Genomic DNA, 17816 nt, shown 5'->3' on the forward strand with positions numbered 1-17816 from the left:
ACTGTGTATGTTCATTTTCTAAAATGCATATATTCATATTTTTAATACTTATAATTTGTTCATTTTTTAATGTTCAATTTTAATGTACTAAATGTTCATTATTTTTAAATTACTACGTGTTAAGTTTTTGTTTTTTTAAACGGAATTGGAAATTATACTCAAGTTCGATCATCATTATTCTAACGCTATAAAATTATACACACCTTAAATCTAAATTTGATTCATCATAGAGAAAATAATTATTGATTTGTTACATGATTGGGAATTTTTTAAAAAAAAGGGAGAAAGAGAGAGGAGAGAGAAGATGACTACAATAAATTGATATTCATCACAAATTAAGCAATCCAATTGATATTCATATCAAATTAAGCAATTCAATTGATGTTCATCACAAATTCATAGAAAACTCAAATAATCAAACAATAAATCATCATGAAAAACGAAATCATACAAATTACCTGTCAAAAAAAAAAATCGTACAAATTACAATTACAAATTGACAAATTTAACCTCTTTTGACCTTTAACTTTCTCTCTCCTCGATTTTTCTCTTTCCTCTTCAATAAATTCAATTGATTGTTACTAAAACTTATAGATTTTAAGTGAGAGGAGTATATCCATCAAAACATGAATAACAAACTCTAAAAATTATAAAATCTAAGAAAAATCTTGTGGGAAGAAATGTTGACAAAGGAACTCAAGGAAGAATGTTGAAGAAGAAAGGAAAAGGATAAAGAGATCTTGCGTTTTATTAGAAAAATGTTGTGTTTTGATGGTGTTGTAATTAGTTTAGTTGCATCACTATGTAGCTAAGTATTTGCAGTATAAAGGGTCTTTAAAGGGCCTTATAGAGCCAAAAGCTATCACTGGACCTATTCAATGGGTTAGGGGTCTGTTAAAAGCCCTGACCCAGCCCGTTTATAAAACGATTTTTCTAGTTTAAGTGATGTGGGATTTGAAAGGGTCACCAAATAATGAGCCTTGGGTTAGATCAAACTTTAAATAGGCTAAAATAGGGTAATAACTCTTATGAGGTGTTTGTTTTCCTCTCTATATATATGATTCTCCTAACTACTCACTTCACTGAAATTGAAAACCTTGAAAAAAATTCTCAAGTTTCCCTCAAATTATAAACCCTAATTTTTTCCCCCAAATTATAAACCCTAAAAAATTTCCCCAAATTTCCCTTTCTTCCTAATTCATACTTTCTATTGTCAATTGCCGTATTTCTTCTTGCTTGCAGCTCTCAATTTTCTTGCTCGTAGTAAATATTAGGGAAGCAACAATCTTGTTGCTAGATTCTTTGCCGAATTTGCCTCAATTTTGTGTGTTAGAAATTAGTAGCCTTTATACTCTTGTTAAGGATCCCGAGCCCTTGTTTTTTAATACAAAGAATAGGAATTCTCGTATGTTTGATAAGGTAATTCTCTTTGCGAGTACTAATAAAAGTGATGCAAATGATATGTTAGTGTATTACATTTCAATTAGATGAGTTAACTAGCTTCCCTAATATTAACTTTGCTGATTTTATGCTTTTAATAATTTAATTTCTTCCATATTTTCTAGCTCTGTCATATTCTCACAAAATACTGCTGTGAAATTAAACCTCACAAGATACTGCTGTGAATTTTGTTGGTTTTCCATCTCTTCTCAATCCGCGTGTTGTTCATTTGGCCTATTTTGATTGTATGACACTAAGATAGAAGCAATTTAGAACAAGATGAGGGTGCTAGTTTTTTTTTTATTTTTTTTATCCTTGCTGTTGAATATTGAGAATCTGATAAAAATGTTATTAAGAATATGATAAGCTATGAATGATTTGAAATATTTTAGTTGAGATTTATTATTCTTTAGTGACATGCAGTGGATTGTTCTTTAATACACAAGCATATCATTTTCATCACTTTTATTAGTACTCGCAAAGATAATTACCTTATCAAATATACGAGAATTCCTATTCTTTGTATTAAAAAACAAGGGGTCAGGATCCTTAACAAGAGTGTAAAACCTACTTATTTCCGACACACGAAATCGAGACAAATTCAGCAAGAATCTAGCAACAAGGTTGTTGCTTCCCTATTATTTATTGTGAGCAAAAAGACCGAGAGCTGTGAGCAAGAAGAAATACGACAACTGATCATATAAAAAACGAAAAAGGAAGAGGGAAAATATGGGGAATTTTTTTAGGAGAAGGTATTGCGTGAGGCAAGCCTCAAAAACAACAACCCAGCTTATAGAAGATATTATAAAATTCATAGAGGATATCATCCAACCTAGAGATGATATTTTGTTTTCTTATATGTTCCTTTTGTCGGCTGATATGTTTTCTTGTTGCTTAATTTGTTTATTTTGTTGGCTTATATGTTGCTGCTTTTGTTTGCTGATTTAATACTTTTGTTAGCTGATATGTTTCATTTGTTGGCTGATATGTTTAGTTTGTTAGCTGATATATTTCTTTTGTTAGCTGATATGTGTAGGGAATATTTCAAGCATTACCCCAAACTTGAACCCCACTGTGATCATACACTTAAGTATGGTGGCGTCCAAATGGAAGGAAGCTAGAGCAAAAGAGTCGTCAACAAGTTTTAGGAACTTGTAAACCGTTCACAGGGTTACACCCCTTAACGATCCATGAGATCGTCAACTCCAATTTTCGAGGATGAGGGTACGAATCCAATCTAAAAGAGAAAGAACTCGCCCTATAAAATAGGCCTCTACTTTATTCTACTCGTATTCATGTGCGCTTTCTGACTAACATGCAATCAATAGGTTTACCCTAAACCTGTTTATCTATGTTGGTTGAATTTAATGCACAAATAAAACTATTATTGGCGATCACTTGAATTATAATCATATTAGCCTAAACAAGTTATTAATTATCTTATTAAGCGTGATTACAAGTACAAATTCCCTTTAAATATGCATAAAAGGCGTGATCAAGCAATAACAATAATAACAAACATAAAGCAACATAATAATAAATCATCATAATTATAATCATAATTAAAGCATAATATTAATAGCAAAATCCTAGGCATGATACTACCAAGATTAATAACAAACCCTAGCATGTCACTAAACAATAAAAATCAAAACTTTAGCCCTAACATGATACTAACATGCTATTAGGAAAGAAAATAGGAAGCATCCTAGAAATCATAATTGATAAGCAAATCACCCTAAATATCATACAAAGGAAAGTATCCTAACATGATACTAGGAACCAAAATAACAATCTTAACATGATTTCTATATCATAAGACCAATTAAACAATTAAAGTACTTACTTCGATGTCTCGTATCTCTTTCTAATAACAAAATACACACATTAGTAACTTCAAGGAAAAGTATTAAAACAAACAATCAAATTAAATAATTGAAATAGAGATTTGGGACCAAACCCTCAGAAATATCAAACCTTTCACGTCTAGGGTGAAGGCAACTTCGAACTTAGCTAGGGGTGTCTAGAACTAATGTATGAGGAATTGTGTTTGAGGGAAGGTTTAGAAAAAGAATAGAGAGAGAAGACTTCTAGCTTTTAGAGAGAGAAAGAGAGAGATGATGATTGTTGATTATTGATGATTGAAAAAAGGGGAGATATGACCTCTATTTATAGGAAAAAAGAGAGTCGAATGATAAGTGTTTTATTTGTCCACTTATCATGGCTTTTTAAAACACAATTTTGTACTCTTTCCCCTACTTTAATCCCTTTTTCTAACTCCTCTTGTGCTAATTTGCATCTTTTGGCTTCCCCGTTTCCTTTTATGTGTGTGCTCGTGCTTGTAGGTACGATGAAAAATGGGCTAATAGCATACGCATGAAGAAATACTCTTTGGAAGCAAAGGAAATCAGGAGCGGGCGTGCAGCCTTTTAGGAGCGGGCGCTCCTGCCTGAACTGCCACATTCTGCCTCCCCTGCACTTTTAGGAGCGGGCGTGCACCTATTTAGGAGCGGGCGCTCCTCCCTGTTTTCCTACAAACTGCCTCAAACTGGTGCAAGAGGAGAGGGCGTGCAGAGAGCCCAGGAGCGGGCGCTCCACACCCAGGAGCGGGCGCTCCTCCTTATAGGAGCGGGCGCTCCTTCTGTTCTGAAGCTCGATTTTGACGGATTTTACGATGTAACTTTTGGGCATATAAATACGACCCTTGGCTTCAGTTTTCTGGATCTTCTTTTCCTTTTAGTTTTCTTAGACCCTTAGTTCTCTCAACCCTCATTTCTTAGCTTAGAACTTCTCAACTTAATCATTGTAGTAGATTAATTGAAGATTGTTCTCTTGAATTCAACAATTTCTCAACTTTGAAGCATTTTAAGTAATCTCTTTCTTCTATCTCTTGCTCTTAATTTTCAATTTTAATTTCTTTGAGTTGATAATTTCTCCCTTAATCTTGTTTATTTATTCTTGCATGTTTAATCCATCCTTGTTTCATCTCTTTCCTAGCTTATTTGAATTCATGAAAACCCTTACTTTAATTGCTAGATTAATTTCCACCATGTTTAGTGAGTAGTCTCTTAGTTAGGGGTTGGGTGAAGACCCAACCAAGCTATGGTTAATTGACTTGGAATTATTCATGTGCTACCTTGGATTGATAGTTGTTTGTGCTTGAATTGATAATTGCATGTGCAATTTGTTGGCCACATTATGCCCATGTGTTCATCCCTCTTCTCACATCGAAAGATGGGGTTTTGGAGTGAGTCTTTTCTTGTGTAATTAGATTATGCTACTTTCATGATTTTGGATGTTTGGTTTCATTGACTAGGTTGCTTTAGTATGGTAATTAGGTGAGAAATTCCAATTATTCGAGCTTCATGCTAGTTCGGAGCGATCGAGAGACAAACTCGAGCTAGAAACCCACTCCCTATCCTTGAGACTTAATCCTTATCGTGTTAGTGCTTAATCTAGGGAGTACTTATGTTGTGACTTTGAAAGAAGGCAATGATAAGTTCCTTTTCTATCTTCTATGTGTACTCATGATTCGTCTTTGTTATTGATTCCTTGGCTTTGGTTGGTGTTGAATCCCGTTTCCCCTAGCATTCTTCTATATAGTAGCTAACCATTCAAAACCCAATTTCTGACCGAATTAGCTTACAACCGTTTCATACTCTTGGTGTTCTTCGCCTATTCCCTGTGGACACGATCCTCTACTTGCCCTGGACTTGTCTTAGGTTAGTTTTGGTAAAAACATTGTTTAGTTTAGGGTGATTGTCCAACGACCGATTATTTCGAGAACCAAAATGGCGCCGTTGCCGGGGAATGGCGTTAAGCATTGAGTTACTTATGAGATATGTGAGACTAGTTCATTTGTATAGCTTTATTTTTCTATGTTTTCTTTGACTAACCTACTAATCTCCCTTCTAGTCTTCTTTGTTTATGCCCAAACGCAGCAATAGGACACTTCCTCTTGTGCCGTTGAATCTCGAGCTTGAAAAAGTAGTAAGGGAAAATCGAAGAGAAAAGAGGGCGAAGGCTAGTGGTGCCACGTCAAGTGAGCCACAAGTGGTAGTTGAGTCCGATCAATCTAGTTCTAGTGAGACTAGTGGAGAAACCATTCCACTAGAGTCACCAAGGACAAATTCTCCAACTTCTCCGCCTCTTCACCAATTTGAGATGGCTCTTCCAAATAAGACTTTGAGAGAATTTGGTGTTCCTCCTCCGTATCAAGAAGCAAGTGGGATTGTTACTCCCACTACCGAAGCAAATAATTTCGAGATAAGGCCCGCCCTTATCACCTTGATTGAGGGTCATCAATTCTCCGGGGCAAAGCATGAGGACCCCATTGCGCATCTAAAGCAATTCACACGGTATTGTAGCACCGTGAAGGCAAATGGGGTGACTCCGGAGTACATTCTTCTAAGCATGTTCAAATTTTCTCTTTCGGGAAGTGCAAGTGATTGGCTCGATAGGTTGACTCCGAATTCATTGACAACTTGGAATGAGGTAACTTCAGCATTCCTTGGGAGGTTCATTCCTCTTGGGAAAACGGCGGAGTTGAGGTCCAAGATTTCAAACTTCCAACAAGAGCCCGATGAGTCTCTCTACGATGCTTGGGAGAGATTCAAAAGCTATCAACAACAATGCCCCCACCATGGGATGGAAGATTGGCTCTTGCTTCATGGATTCTATAGGGGTCTCTTGAGATCGGACCGCATACTCTTAGATGGAGCTTCGGGTGGGCCACTCATGAACAAACCACCCGCGGAGGCATTAAAGATCATAGAGGATGTAGTCCAAAACTACACCGATTGGAGCCCCGATGAGAGAAGCACCTCTAAGAGAGGGGGAAAGTATGAGGTAAATGCTATTAACATGCTTAGTTCAAAATTGGATGCCTTGTCTTCTAAATTCGATCAAATGCAATCTTCTCCCCCTCCTATCTCCCCCCTCCCTAACTCACGTGCACCTAATTCTTCGAATGATAATGTGTCTATGCAATTGATGTCTTGTGATGTATGTGGTGGTGAAGACCATGCGTCTTCCGATTGTTATTTGTTGAATGAGCAATGTTCCCTTTCCCCTTCCATGGAACAAGTCAATAACGTGAATGCTAATCCTAGGTTTGACCCCTACTCCAACACCTACAACGAGGGATGGAAACATCACCCTAATTTTGGTTGGAGAAGTGGCCAAAACCAAGGGCAAGGTAGTGGTCAAGGTCAAGCTAGTGGTAGTGGTAATTATGTGTCTAATAATCAACGGAATTATAGAAATGACAATAGATACCAACAAAAAGGCCAATACTCTTCCACTCACAACCCACCCGGTTTTAATGGAGGAGTAAGACCAACCATAGCTCCTATCCCTCGACCACCACTCCAAATTCAAGCTCCCCCTCCTCCTAAGTCTAATCTAGAAAACATGTTGGAGCAATTCATGAACTCCCAAACTAAAAAGACAAATGACTTAGAGGAAAGCTTAAAGCAAATGCAAACCCACAATAAAATGTTGGAAAATCAAATGGCCCAAATAGCTAGTGCCCTTAAAGGCAAGTCTAGTACCTCATTGCCTAGCCAAGGTCTAGATCCTAGAGAGCAAGCCAATGCCATTGTAACTAGAAGTGGAAAAAGCTTGGGGGAAGTTCAAGGGAAGGGAATGCAACATGACTTAGAAGGCGAGAAGTCAAAGGAAAGAGTGATTGAAATGAGTGATTCCCATGGAGAGTTGAGAGTAGAAGAAGAAGAAGAGAAAAACAAAAAGAAAGAAGTTGAGAAAGAAAAAAAAGAGAGTGAAATCCCGCTACATGTGGCAAAGCTTCCTTTTCCGGGAAGGTTTGCCGGGTCTAGACTTGATGAACAATTTGCTAAGTTTTTGGAAGTCTTGAGGAAGCTTTATGTTAACATTCCATTCACCGATGCTATTAAACAAATGCCAACTTATGCTAAATTTCTTAAAGACATTTTGAGTAATAAAAGAGAAGTTGACTTTGTGGAAACGATTAATATGCCGGAAAATTGTAGTGCAATTATTCAAAATAAGTTGCCCACTAAGCTTAAAGATCCCGGTAGTTTTTCTATTCCATGTGCTATTGGTGAAATGGTAATTGATCGTGCTTTATGTGATCTTGGTGCTAGCATAAGCTTGATGCCCCTTTCTATGTGCAAAAGACTTGGCCTAGGAGAGTTAAAGCCCACCAACATTTCCCTTCAATTAGCCGATCGTTCGGTTAAGATGCCTTTGGGAAAATTAGAGGATGTCCCCCTTAGGGTGGGAAAACTTTACATTCCGGTGGATTTTATTGTGCTTGATATGGATGAGGACTTGAATGTCCCCATAATTCTAGGTAGGCCTTTCTTAGCCACGGCGGGGGCCATTATTGATGTGAAACATGGTAAATTGTCTTTACTTGTTGGAAAAGAGAAAGTGGAATTCAAATTGAACCAAGTTATGAAGTGTCCTTCCAACATGGATGATTGTATGAGTATTGATATTGTTGAGAATGTTATTAATGAATCCATACAATTACATTTGCATAACACTAATGATTCTCTTGAGTATGAACTTGAAAGCAAAGATAGGTCTTGCAATGAAGACATGGAGATGGAGCCAATTGAGGAGATTCTTGACTCCACCCCCATGGACAAGGAAGAAGCAAACCTAGTAATTGGAAAAGAAGAAATGAAGAAACAACTCATGAACGACAATGGTAAGGAATGCCCAAGTGTAGAGCTAAAACCTCTACCATCCAACTTGAGGTATGAGTTTCTTGGTCCATCTTCTACTTTTCCGGTTATTGTTAATGCTTCATTGGATGAGGTTCAAACCTCGAAATTGTTGAATGTATTAAGGATGCATCGCAAAGCTTTGGGATATAAAATGGATGATTTGAAAGGTATAATCCCAACGCTTTGTATGCATCGAATTTCATTGGAGGATGATGCTAAACCATCAATTGAAAGACAAAGAAAGCTTAATCCTCCAATGCTTGAAGTGGTCAAGAAGGAAGTTCTTAAACTACTTGCCGCCGGTATCATTTATCCTATTTCTAATAGTAGATGGGTGGCACCGGTGCAAGTAGTCCCTAAAAAGGGGGGGATGACGGTTATTAAAAATGAAAAAAGTGAACTCATCCCTACTAGAACTATTACCGGTTGGAGGATGTGTATAGACTATCGTAGGCTAAACACATCCACCAAGAAAGACCACTTCCCATTGCCTTTTATTGATCAAATGTTGGAAAGGCTAGCATCTCACAAGTATTTTTGTTATCTTGATGGTTATTCCGGGTTCTTTCAAATCCCAATTCACCCGGATGACCAAGAGAAAACAACATTCACTTGTCCATATGGCACCTATGCTTACCGTAGGATGCCATTTGGCTTATGCAATGCCCCCGCTACCTTCCAAAGATGTATGATGGCAATTTTTGCGGATATGATTGAAAAAGAAATGGAAGTTTTTATGGATGACTTCTCGGTTGGGGGAAGTTCTTTTGATGATTGTTTAATTAATCTCACGCGATGTTTGAAAAAGTGTGAAGAGGTCAACCTTGTCCTTAATTGGGAAAAATGTCATTTTATGGTTCAAGAAGGCATTGTTCTTGGCCATAAGATCTCCCATGAGGGGATTGAGGTTGATAGGGCTAAGGTGGATGTAATAGAGAAGCTCCCACCCCCTACTAATGTGAAAGGGGTGAGATCTTTCTTGGGACATGCCAGTTTCTATCGGCGTTTCATCAAGGATTTCTCTAAAATAGCCAAACCTCTTACTACACTTCTTCAAAAGGAGTGTGATTTTGTATTTGATGATGCTTGTCTAGATGCATTTTGTAGGTTGAAGAATGCATTGATCTCGGCACCAATAGTGCAAGCTCCGGATTGGAGCCTCCTCTTTGAACTAATGTGTGATGCAAGTGACACGGCGGTTGGTGCCGTGTTGGGGCAAAAGAAAGAAAAGAGGGTGCACGTGATCCACTATGCAAGCAAGACACTGAATGATGCACAAAAGAACTACACCACGACCGAAAAGGAGCTTCTTGCGGTAATCTACGCCTTTGACAAGTTCCGTTCCTACCTTTTGGGTTCAAAAACCATTGTCTACACCGACCATTCGGCAATCAAATATCTCATGTCCAAGAAGCATTCAAAGCCTAGGTTGATGAGATGGGTGCTTGCTTTGCAAGATTTTGATATAGAGGTTAAAGACAAAAAGGGGACGGAAAATTCGGTAGCGGATCATTTGTCAAGGTTGGAAATCCGAGATGAAGATGTTGATCAACTTCCAATCAATGATGAGCTCAAAGATGATGTTTTGTATGCTATCCAAGCAAAGTCATTGCCTTGGTATGCCGATATAGTGAACTACTTGTCTTGTGAGGCAACTCCACCGGAGTTCACCCCTCAACAAAGAAGAAAATTGAAGCATGAGTCGAAAAGGTACATATGGGATGATCCTATTTTGTACAAGATAGGGGTGGATGATCTCTTGAGAAGATGTGTTCCCGACGATGAAATTCAAAGTGTGCTTCATATGTGCCACTCATCGCAATGTGGTGGTCATATGGGAGCAAACAAAACGGCGGCAAAAGTGTTGCAATGTTTGTTATTTTGGCCTACTCTATTCAAGGATGCATGGGTCTTTGTGAAGACTTGTGACAAATGCCAAAGAACCGGGAACATATCAAAAAGAAATGAGATGCCTCAAAATCCGATTTTGGAATTGGAGGTGTTTGATGTTTGGGGGATCGACTTCATGGGTCCCTTTCCTTCATCTTACGGTAATCTCTACATTCTAGTAGCGGTGGACTATGTGTCCAAATGGGTGAAAGCTCTTGCATCACCAAAGAATGACTCCAAGGTGGTGATGAAGATGTTTAAAAAGATCATATTCCCAAGATTTGGCGTTCCACGGGCTGTGATAAGTGATGGGGGGTCTCATTTTGCTCATCGAACATTCAAGGCTTTATTGGTTAAGTACGGAGTACACCATAAGGTGGGTTTGTCCTATCATCCTCAGACAAGCGGCCAAACGGAGGTTTCAAATAGAGAAATCAAGCTCATTCTTGAGAAGACCGTGGCTAGAAATAAGAAGGATTGGGCGGCAAAACTCGATGATGCCTTATGGGCATACCGTATGGCTTTTAAGACACCCATAGGGACCACTCCTTACAAGTTGGTCTATGGGAAGTCTTGCCATTTGCCCGTGGAATTGGAGCACAAGGCTCAATGGGCAATTAAAGCCTTGAATTTTGACCTCAAAAGTGCCGGAGAGAAAAGAATGCTAGACTTGCATGAGCTAGAGGAATTGAGAATGAATGCATACGATAATGCAAGCTCTTACAAGGCAAAGTCTAAGGAGTTTCATGACAAGTACATTATCAAGAGGGACTTCAAGGAAGGTGATAAGGTTCTTCTCTACAACTCAAGGTTAAAGCTTTTTCCCGGAAAGCTTAAATCAAGGTGGAGTGGTCCTTTTCAAGTTGTAAAGGTATTTCCCTATGGCTCAATTGAAGTTTGGAGTGAGAGCACCGGAGCATTCAAAGTGAATGGTCAACGCCTCAAGATTTATTATGAGGGTGACAAGAAAGGTGTGGTTCACTCCATCAAGGTCAAAGAATTCAATGTCTCCGGTTAATGTGATCGGAAGGGCGTCAAGCTAGTGACGTTAAAGAAGCGCTCCCGGGAGGCAACCCGAGTATTTTTGCTTTTACTATAAAAAAAAAAAAAAAAAAAACGAGAGAGAGAGATGAAAGAGCTTAAACTAACACTTAACATTTTGAATGCTTTGTTTAGTGTTTTGTTTTGATATAGGTAATTTGCTTGGAGAAAAGAAAAAGAGGAAGATTTGAGGCTCCAGTTAGGAGCGGGCGCTCCTACCCGAGTGCACGCCCGCTCCTACTAGCAGCAAACAGGCAGGAACTCCAGCAAATTGAGGAGCGGGCGCTCCTGAAGGAGTGCACGCCCGCTCCTCTACATCAAAAACTGGCAGAAACTCCAGAAATTGTAGGAGCGGGCGCTCCTAACACCCTGCACGCCCGCTCCTACTGACGAAAAGGAAGCAGAAGGTTTTTCCAAAGGCAGGAGCGGGCGCTCCTCTTCTTAGGAGCGGGCGCTCCACCCCTGCCGTGTAAAAAAAAGGGATTTCCCTCTTATCTTTTTTTTTTTTACCCACTTTCATCTCCCACCTCTCATTCACCACATTCATATTCTCTCTCCTCTTTACCCACCTCTTTCTCACTCTAAAAAACCCCATCTTCTCTACCTTCTCTCATCAAAATCATCATCAATCCTTCATTTTTTTCACTCAAAATTTACAAATTCTTACTTTCCTTCCAATTCTCTTTCTAAAAATCACAAAAATTCACAAATTTGGTCAAAAATTCGAAAACCCACAAAATCTCCATTGAAGAACAAGAGCAAGAAGGTGAAAGCTTGAAGAAGGAGGAGCAAATTTAGGTAGTCTTGGAGGATTTTAGAGTATTTTCATACTCTATTTGGTATAATCCACTTCTCTACTCAACTTTCTTTTTCAAATTTTCATAATTATTGTTTATTTCATACAAATTGTGTAGTTAATTGCATGATTGGTTAGAATTGAACAATTATTGTTGTTTATGGAGAATTGTTAGAGAAAATTGTGAATGATTTTTAGAATAGTTGAAATTGTGATTGAAAATTACATAAACATTGTGATTTTGTGAATGTGGTTTGTGTGAAATTAGTGAAGTGCATTGTTGTTGGAATTTTTGTGTTGGAATATATTGTTGGTTGTGTTGTGGAACAGGTACTTTTGGATTTTTAAAGGGGGTTTGAAGTTAAGGGTGTGTGTGGAGTTGTTTGTTGTTAAGTGTTTTTCCTAATTACCCCTTTTCCAAACTAAAAGAAAAAGAAAAAAAAAATGAAGAAATTCATTGGAGGGATTAAGAAAAGAAAAACATGTGAGCCTCAAACATCCTCATCCCCTTCACAACGAGAAAACCCTAACCCACCACCAACTTTAAAAATCGATAAACGATTTAAAAAGCCTTTCGATGACCTTTCCAAACGAAAAATTATTCCAACCCGATTCTATCATCAACATTCAATGCGACTTCTAGGGGTCGATGAGGGAATTAGAAGAGTAGCCGAAAACTTCGGTTGGCTAGACTTCTTGGACCTTGCGGAAGAAACCTTTTCTTCCCTAACTCTTGAATTCCTTTCATCGGTTTCTATGAAACGCATAAACCTTGAGGACGAGCCATTGGAATGCGAAATAAAATTTAGAATGTTCAATGTCGAAAAAACCTTAACTTTGACGAGATTGAACGAAATTTTTGAATGGCCCACCCTCAACCAAGTCTATGACCCCAATGGTACTTACTTCTCAAGTTATGAGGAGCAAGTGTGGTGGAATACCATTGCGGGGTATCCCAATTTCACAACCCGGTCTAGCCATGCTAGCCACATTATCCACCCCGTCCTTCGAATCTTCATGCGAATCATGAGCTATGCTTGTTTTTCTAAACAAGACTTAGGGAAGCTAACTAAAGAGGAGATCAAATGCCTCTTTCTAGCTTCAAGATTCGAAGGAAATGTGGAAGGGAATGTGAACATGGGATACTTGTTCATCAAGAGATGTATTGAAATAAGAGAAAGTGGAGAGATGAGCGGAGAGATTAGATGCGGGGGAATGATTTCAATTATTGCGAGGAAGTTAGGGTTTGGGTCTTTTCTAGACCAAATGACCCCGGTCCAAAGTTCTAACATGCTTGATCTTAAGGCACTTAGTGATATGAAGTTCCTTAGTGAAATTCCGGGCCGAAATCTTCGCTTTAGTTGGAAGGTCAATGGGGTGCATTATTGCACTCTCCCAAATCCGGCGGTTAATAACTCGGTGGGGGACACATGGCAAGTGCCAAGAGATCAACTCCCACGAGGTATGGCCGGTGGTGGCGAGAATGTACCCGTACCCCGTCGTATGACTACATCCTCCATTCCCCAATCTAGGGTAGATGGTTCCTCTTCCTCCTCTTCTCTCTTTGATGTGGAAATTGCTTTCAACCAATTAAATCTAACCAATCAAAGACTTCTTGAACAAAATGAGTACCAAAGTTTTGTAGCGGAGAGAAGCTACCAACATCAAGTTGAGAGGGGAGACTTTCTCCCTTACCTCAACTATCCCAACCGTCCCGTTCAAGAAGGGCCGGTAGCGGGTTGGAACAATGGCCAACCCACCTACCCCTTTTGGCAAGGCCCGCGTAGTTCAATTGAGGAGCTTCGCTCCTTTCCCCCTTATGACTACACACAACCCGGGGGAAGTGATTATAGGGGCGACCCTAGCTATTACTATGTCCCCGAGGTTAGTGGAGATAGTTCATCTTCGGAGGTGCTCGATCCCCCCCTAAGGGGGCATTACGGGTTTCCACCCGGCTATGATGGTGGTTGGGGTGAGCAAGGTGTGCCGGACTTTGGCCATTACCGCACTTGCCCCAACTATGATCTACCTCCTTATGTAGACGCCCCGACCACTTCTAGTGATGTAGATATTAACTACAATTATCACTATTCGCCGGGACGCCGACATAATTAGATGGTCTAGGCATTCTAGTCACCGTTTCATTGCCCCTTTTCACTTCTTGGGACACCGAGGACGGTGCCAATCCCAAGCTTGGGGGGAGGTTACTTCATTACCTATTTTGTTTCATTGAAACGGTGACTAAATGTCTAGCTTGGGGGAGTATTTAGGCCTTGCATAGAGTTGGGATTTGATGTTGCTAGTTTTGTGCTTAATTTGATTATGCTCCGTTTGTCTTGATAGGTTAGTTAATGGTTGAATGTTTGCATTTTGATGAGCTTGGTTTGGTTTATGTGCTTCATTTTTGATGATGATATTTGTTGATGAGCCTCCTCTCCTTCCCAAAAATCCAAAACCCAAAAATCCAAAGCCCTTAATCCAAATTCTTTAGTTAGTTTCTCCTTCCTTCCCTCTCCTAATCTTCTTTAGCTAGTTCCTCCTCCCTTAATCCAAATTCTTTAGCTAGTACCTCTTTCTTTCCTCTAAAAAAAAAAAAAAAAAAAAAAAAAATTGTGTTTCCTTTAATTAGTTTAGACTTTGTATATATTATCTTTGCTTGTAGTCATTTGGCTTGATGATTCGACTAGTGTCTTTGATGGTAAAATGAATTCAAGTGAGCTTGTGATATAATTGTCTTAGTATTGCAAATGACGATTTATTTATGAATTGTGGAATGATTGTTTAACTCGTATGTGTATGATCCACTCATAATAGTCCTTGTTTGCTTTGCTACTAATCACTACTCTTTTATCACCTTGTATATAAGAGACACTACTACATCAAGATCAATGGTAACTCCTTCCCTTCTTTTCTTGTTTTTATTTTCCTTTTAGTCCCTTTACCCCTTAAAAAAAAAAAAAAAAAAAAAAAAAAAAAAAAAAAAAAAGGGTGTGATGATATTGGATTGCATGTGATGGATATTTGCTTTCTTTTGGTAATAAAATTTCGAGTATGGTTTAGATGCCCTTGGTTGAACATAGAATTGGCTAGTTTAGGCTAGTGTGAGAATAACCTTACCGAATGTACGAAACCAAAAGTCTAGGATTGTGGTAAGAAGGTGTCGCCCATATCGAAGGAACTTGAACCCCGAAAGGTAGTATTTGATCCTACATTGTTCCCAAAAGTGAGGTTGTAATATTTTTCAAGCCTACTACATTTTGAATGAGTGGCAAGGATCCTCTTTGATTTAGTACCTAGATCGAGAACTTGAGTCTTAACTCCCAAGATCGCGGCCTAAACTACTCTTAGTGATTATGAAGGTTGTTATGTATTGTTCATTCGCACAAAGTTAAGGCATGTCATTCTTGTTTCATTAGTTCAATCTTTAAGTTGTTATAAATAATAGTTTGTGATGTAAATGCCAAGTTTGAAAAAAAAAAAAAAAGAGAGAGAAAGAAAGAAAGAAAAAGAAGTGATGAATAGCTACCACCCTAGCAATTAAACAAGCTTGGGGGTGCATTTTTGTTTCAAGTTTATTCATAGTTTGTAACGGGTCAAAGTCAGAAACCTCTTTAGGTTTGCTCTTAGTGTTATATATCTTAGCTTGACTTTAATTGCAAAGCACTTCTAGTTTTCTCTATGCCTTAACTTTGTGCCATAATCCTTGAGTCTTGTAATGTTAGTAGAGTAGTTGAAGCCATAGTCGGTGGAGGGAGTTGGTTCACAAGCATATGGAGAGGGTACTTATCATTGAGATGTCGAGTGTTCTAAGCCTTCTTTTGTTTATTTTTCTTCCGGCTCCTTCGAGGAGTCATGAGACACTACCATTAAGGGGAATTTGAACTTTGTGTTGGGGACGCGGTAAGATTGGTTGAATGGACCAAAGTTGAGTACATTCGGGAAGGTTAGCTAGGCCTTGGCTAGTCATGACCGTGGTTGATCTTAGGCATATACCTCATACTCGAGTTTTTATTGCTTAAGGATTCTTTTATCTTTACATGTGCTTTTCTTTGAGCGGACTAATCTTTTGGTTTCTTTTGCGCCAAGTGAATTGCTTAGGGACAAGCAATTGGCTAGCTTGGGGGAATTTGATAAGTGTTTTATTTGTCCACTTATCATGGCTTTTTAAAACACAATTTTGTACTCTTTCCCCTACTTTAATCCCTTTTTCTAACTCCTCTTGTGCTAATTTGCATCTTTTGGCTTCCCCGTTTCCTTTTATGTGTGTGCTCGTGCTTGTAGGTACGATGAAAAATGGGCTAATAGCATACGCATGAAGAAATACTCTTTGGAAGCAAAGGAAATCAGGAGCGGGCGTGCAGCCTTTTAGGAGCGGGCGCTCCTGCCTGAACTGCCACATTCTGCCTCCCCTGCACTTTTAGGAGCGGGCGTGCACCTATTTAGGAGCGGGCGCTCCTCCCTGTTTTCCTACAAACTGCCTCAAACTGGTGCAAGAGGAGAGGGCGTGCAGAGAGCCCAGGAGCGGGCGCTCCACACCCAGGAGCGGGCGCTCCTCCTTATAGGAGCGGGCGCTCCTTCTGTTCTGAAGCTCGATTTTGACGGATTTTACGATGTAACTTTTGGGCATATAAATACGACCCTTGGCTTCAGTTTTCTGGATCTTCTTTTCCTTTTAGTTTTCTTAGACCCTTAGTTCTCTCAACCCTCATTTCTTAGCTTAGAACTTCTCAACTCAATCATTGTAGTAGATTAATTGAAGATTGTTCTCTTGAATTCAACAATTTCTCAACTTTGAAGCATTTTAAGTAATCTCTTTCCTCTATCTCTTGCTCTTAATTTTCAATTTTAATTTCTTTGAGTTGATAATTTCTCCCTTAATCTTGTTTATTTATTCTTGCATGTTTAATCCATCCTTGTTTCATCTCTTTCCTAGCTTATTTGAATTCATGAAAACCCTTACTTTAATTGCTAGATTAATTTCCACCATGTTTAGTGAGTAGTCTCTTAGTTAGGGGTTGGGTGAAGACCCAACCAAGCTATGGTTAATTGACTTGGAATTATTCATGTGCTACCTTGGATTGATAGTTGTTTGTGCTTGAATTGATAATTGCATGTGCAATTTGTTGGCCACATTATGCCCATGTGTTCATCCCTCTTCTCACATCGAAAGATGGGGTTTTGGAGTGAGTCTTTTCTTGTGTAATTAGATTATGCTACTTTCATGATTTTGGATGTTTGGTTTCATTGACTAGGTTGCTTTAGTATGGTAATTAGGTGAGAAATTCCAATTATTCGAGCTTCATGCTAGTTCGGAGCGATCGAGAGACAAACTCGAGCTAGAAACCCACTCCCTATCCTTGAGACTTAATCCTTATCGTGTTAGTGCTTAATCTAGGGAGTACTTATGTTGTGACTTTGAAAGAAGGCAATGATAAGTTCCTTTTCTATCTTCTATGTGTACTCATGATTCGTCTTTGTTATTGATTCCTTGGCTTTGGTTGGTGTTGAATCCCGTTTCCCCTAGCATTCTTCTATATAGTAGCTAACCATTCAAAACCCAATTTCTGACCGAATTAGCTTACAACCGTTTCATACTCTTGGTGTTCTTCGCCTATTCCCAGTGGACACGATCCTCTACTTGCCCTGGACTTGTCTTAGGTTAGTTTTGGTAAAAACATTGTTTGGTTTAGGGTGATTGTCCAACGACCGATTATTTCGAGAACCATCGAAGAATAAGAAAAGAATCCGAATTCGAATCGAAATAAAACTCGTCGGTCAGCAGTTTTTGCGAAAATTGTTTTTATCATATATTTTGATCCAGAAGTCCAAATAAGTCACATAATATTTAGTTGGAAATATCTTGAAGTTTACTTTCCAACCCAATTGAAATCAGATTAAAATCCTTTGTAGATAAAAAGATATGGCCGAAATAG

The 17816-nt window shown here is 38.8% G+C and overlaps 1 non-coding gene across 1 annotated transcript; it reads right to left on the reverse strand.

Annotated features, from left to right (window-relative positions):
* Window positions 1-5982: 5982 nt before the first annotated feature.
* On the reverse strand, window positions 5983-6089 carry LOC145577158 (small nucleolar RNA R71). Its single transcript, XR_014098645.1, has one exon. It is a non-coding gene; the product is annotated as a small nucleolar RNA R71 (small nucleolar RNA).
* Window positions 6090-17816: the final 11727 nt, after the last annotated feature.

This window comes from Chenopodium album, chromosome 13 (genome assembly GCF_948465745.1).
Source record: "Chenopodium album chromosome 13, dcCheAlbu1.1, whole genome shotgun sequence".
Taxonomy (NCBI): Eukaryota; Viridiplantae; Streptophyta; class Magnoliopsida; order Caryophyllales; family Amaranthaceae; genus Chenopodium; species Chenopodium album.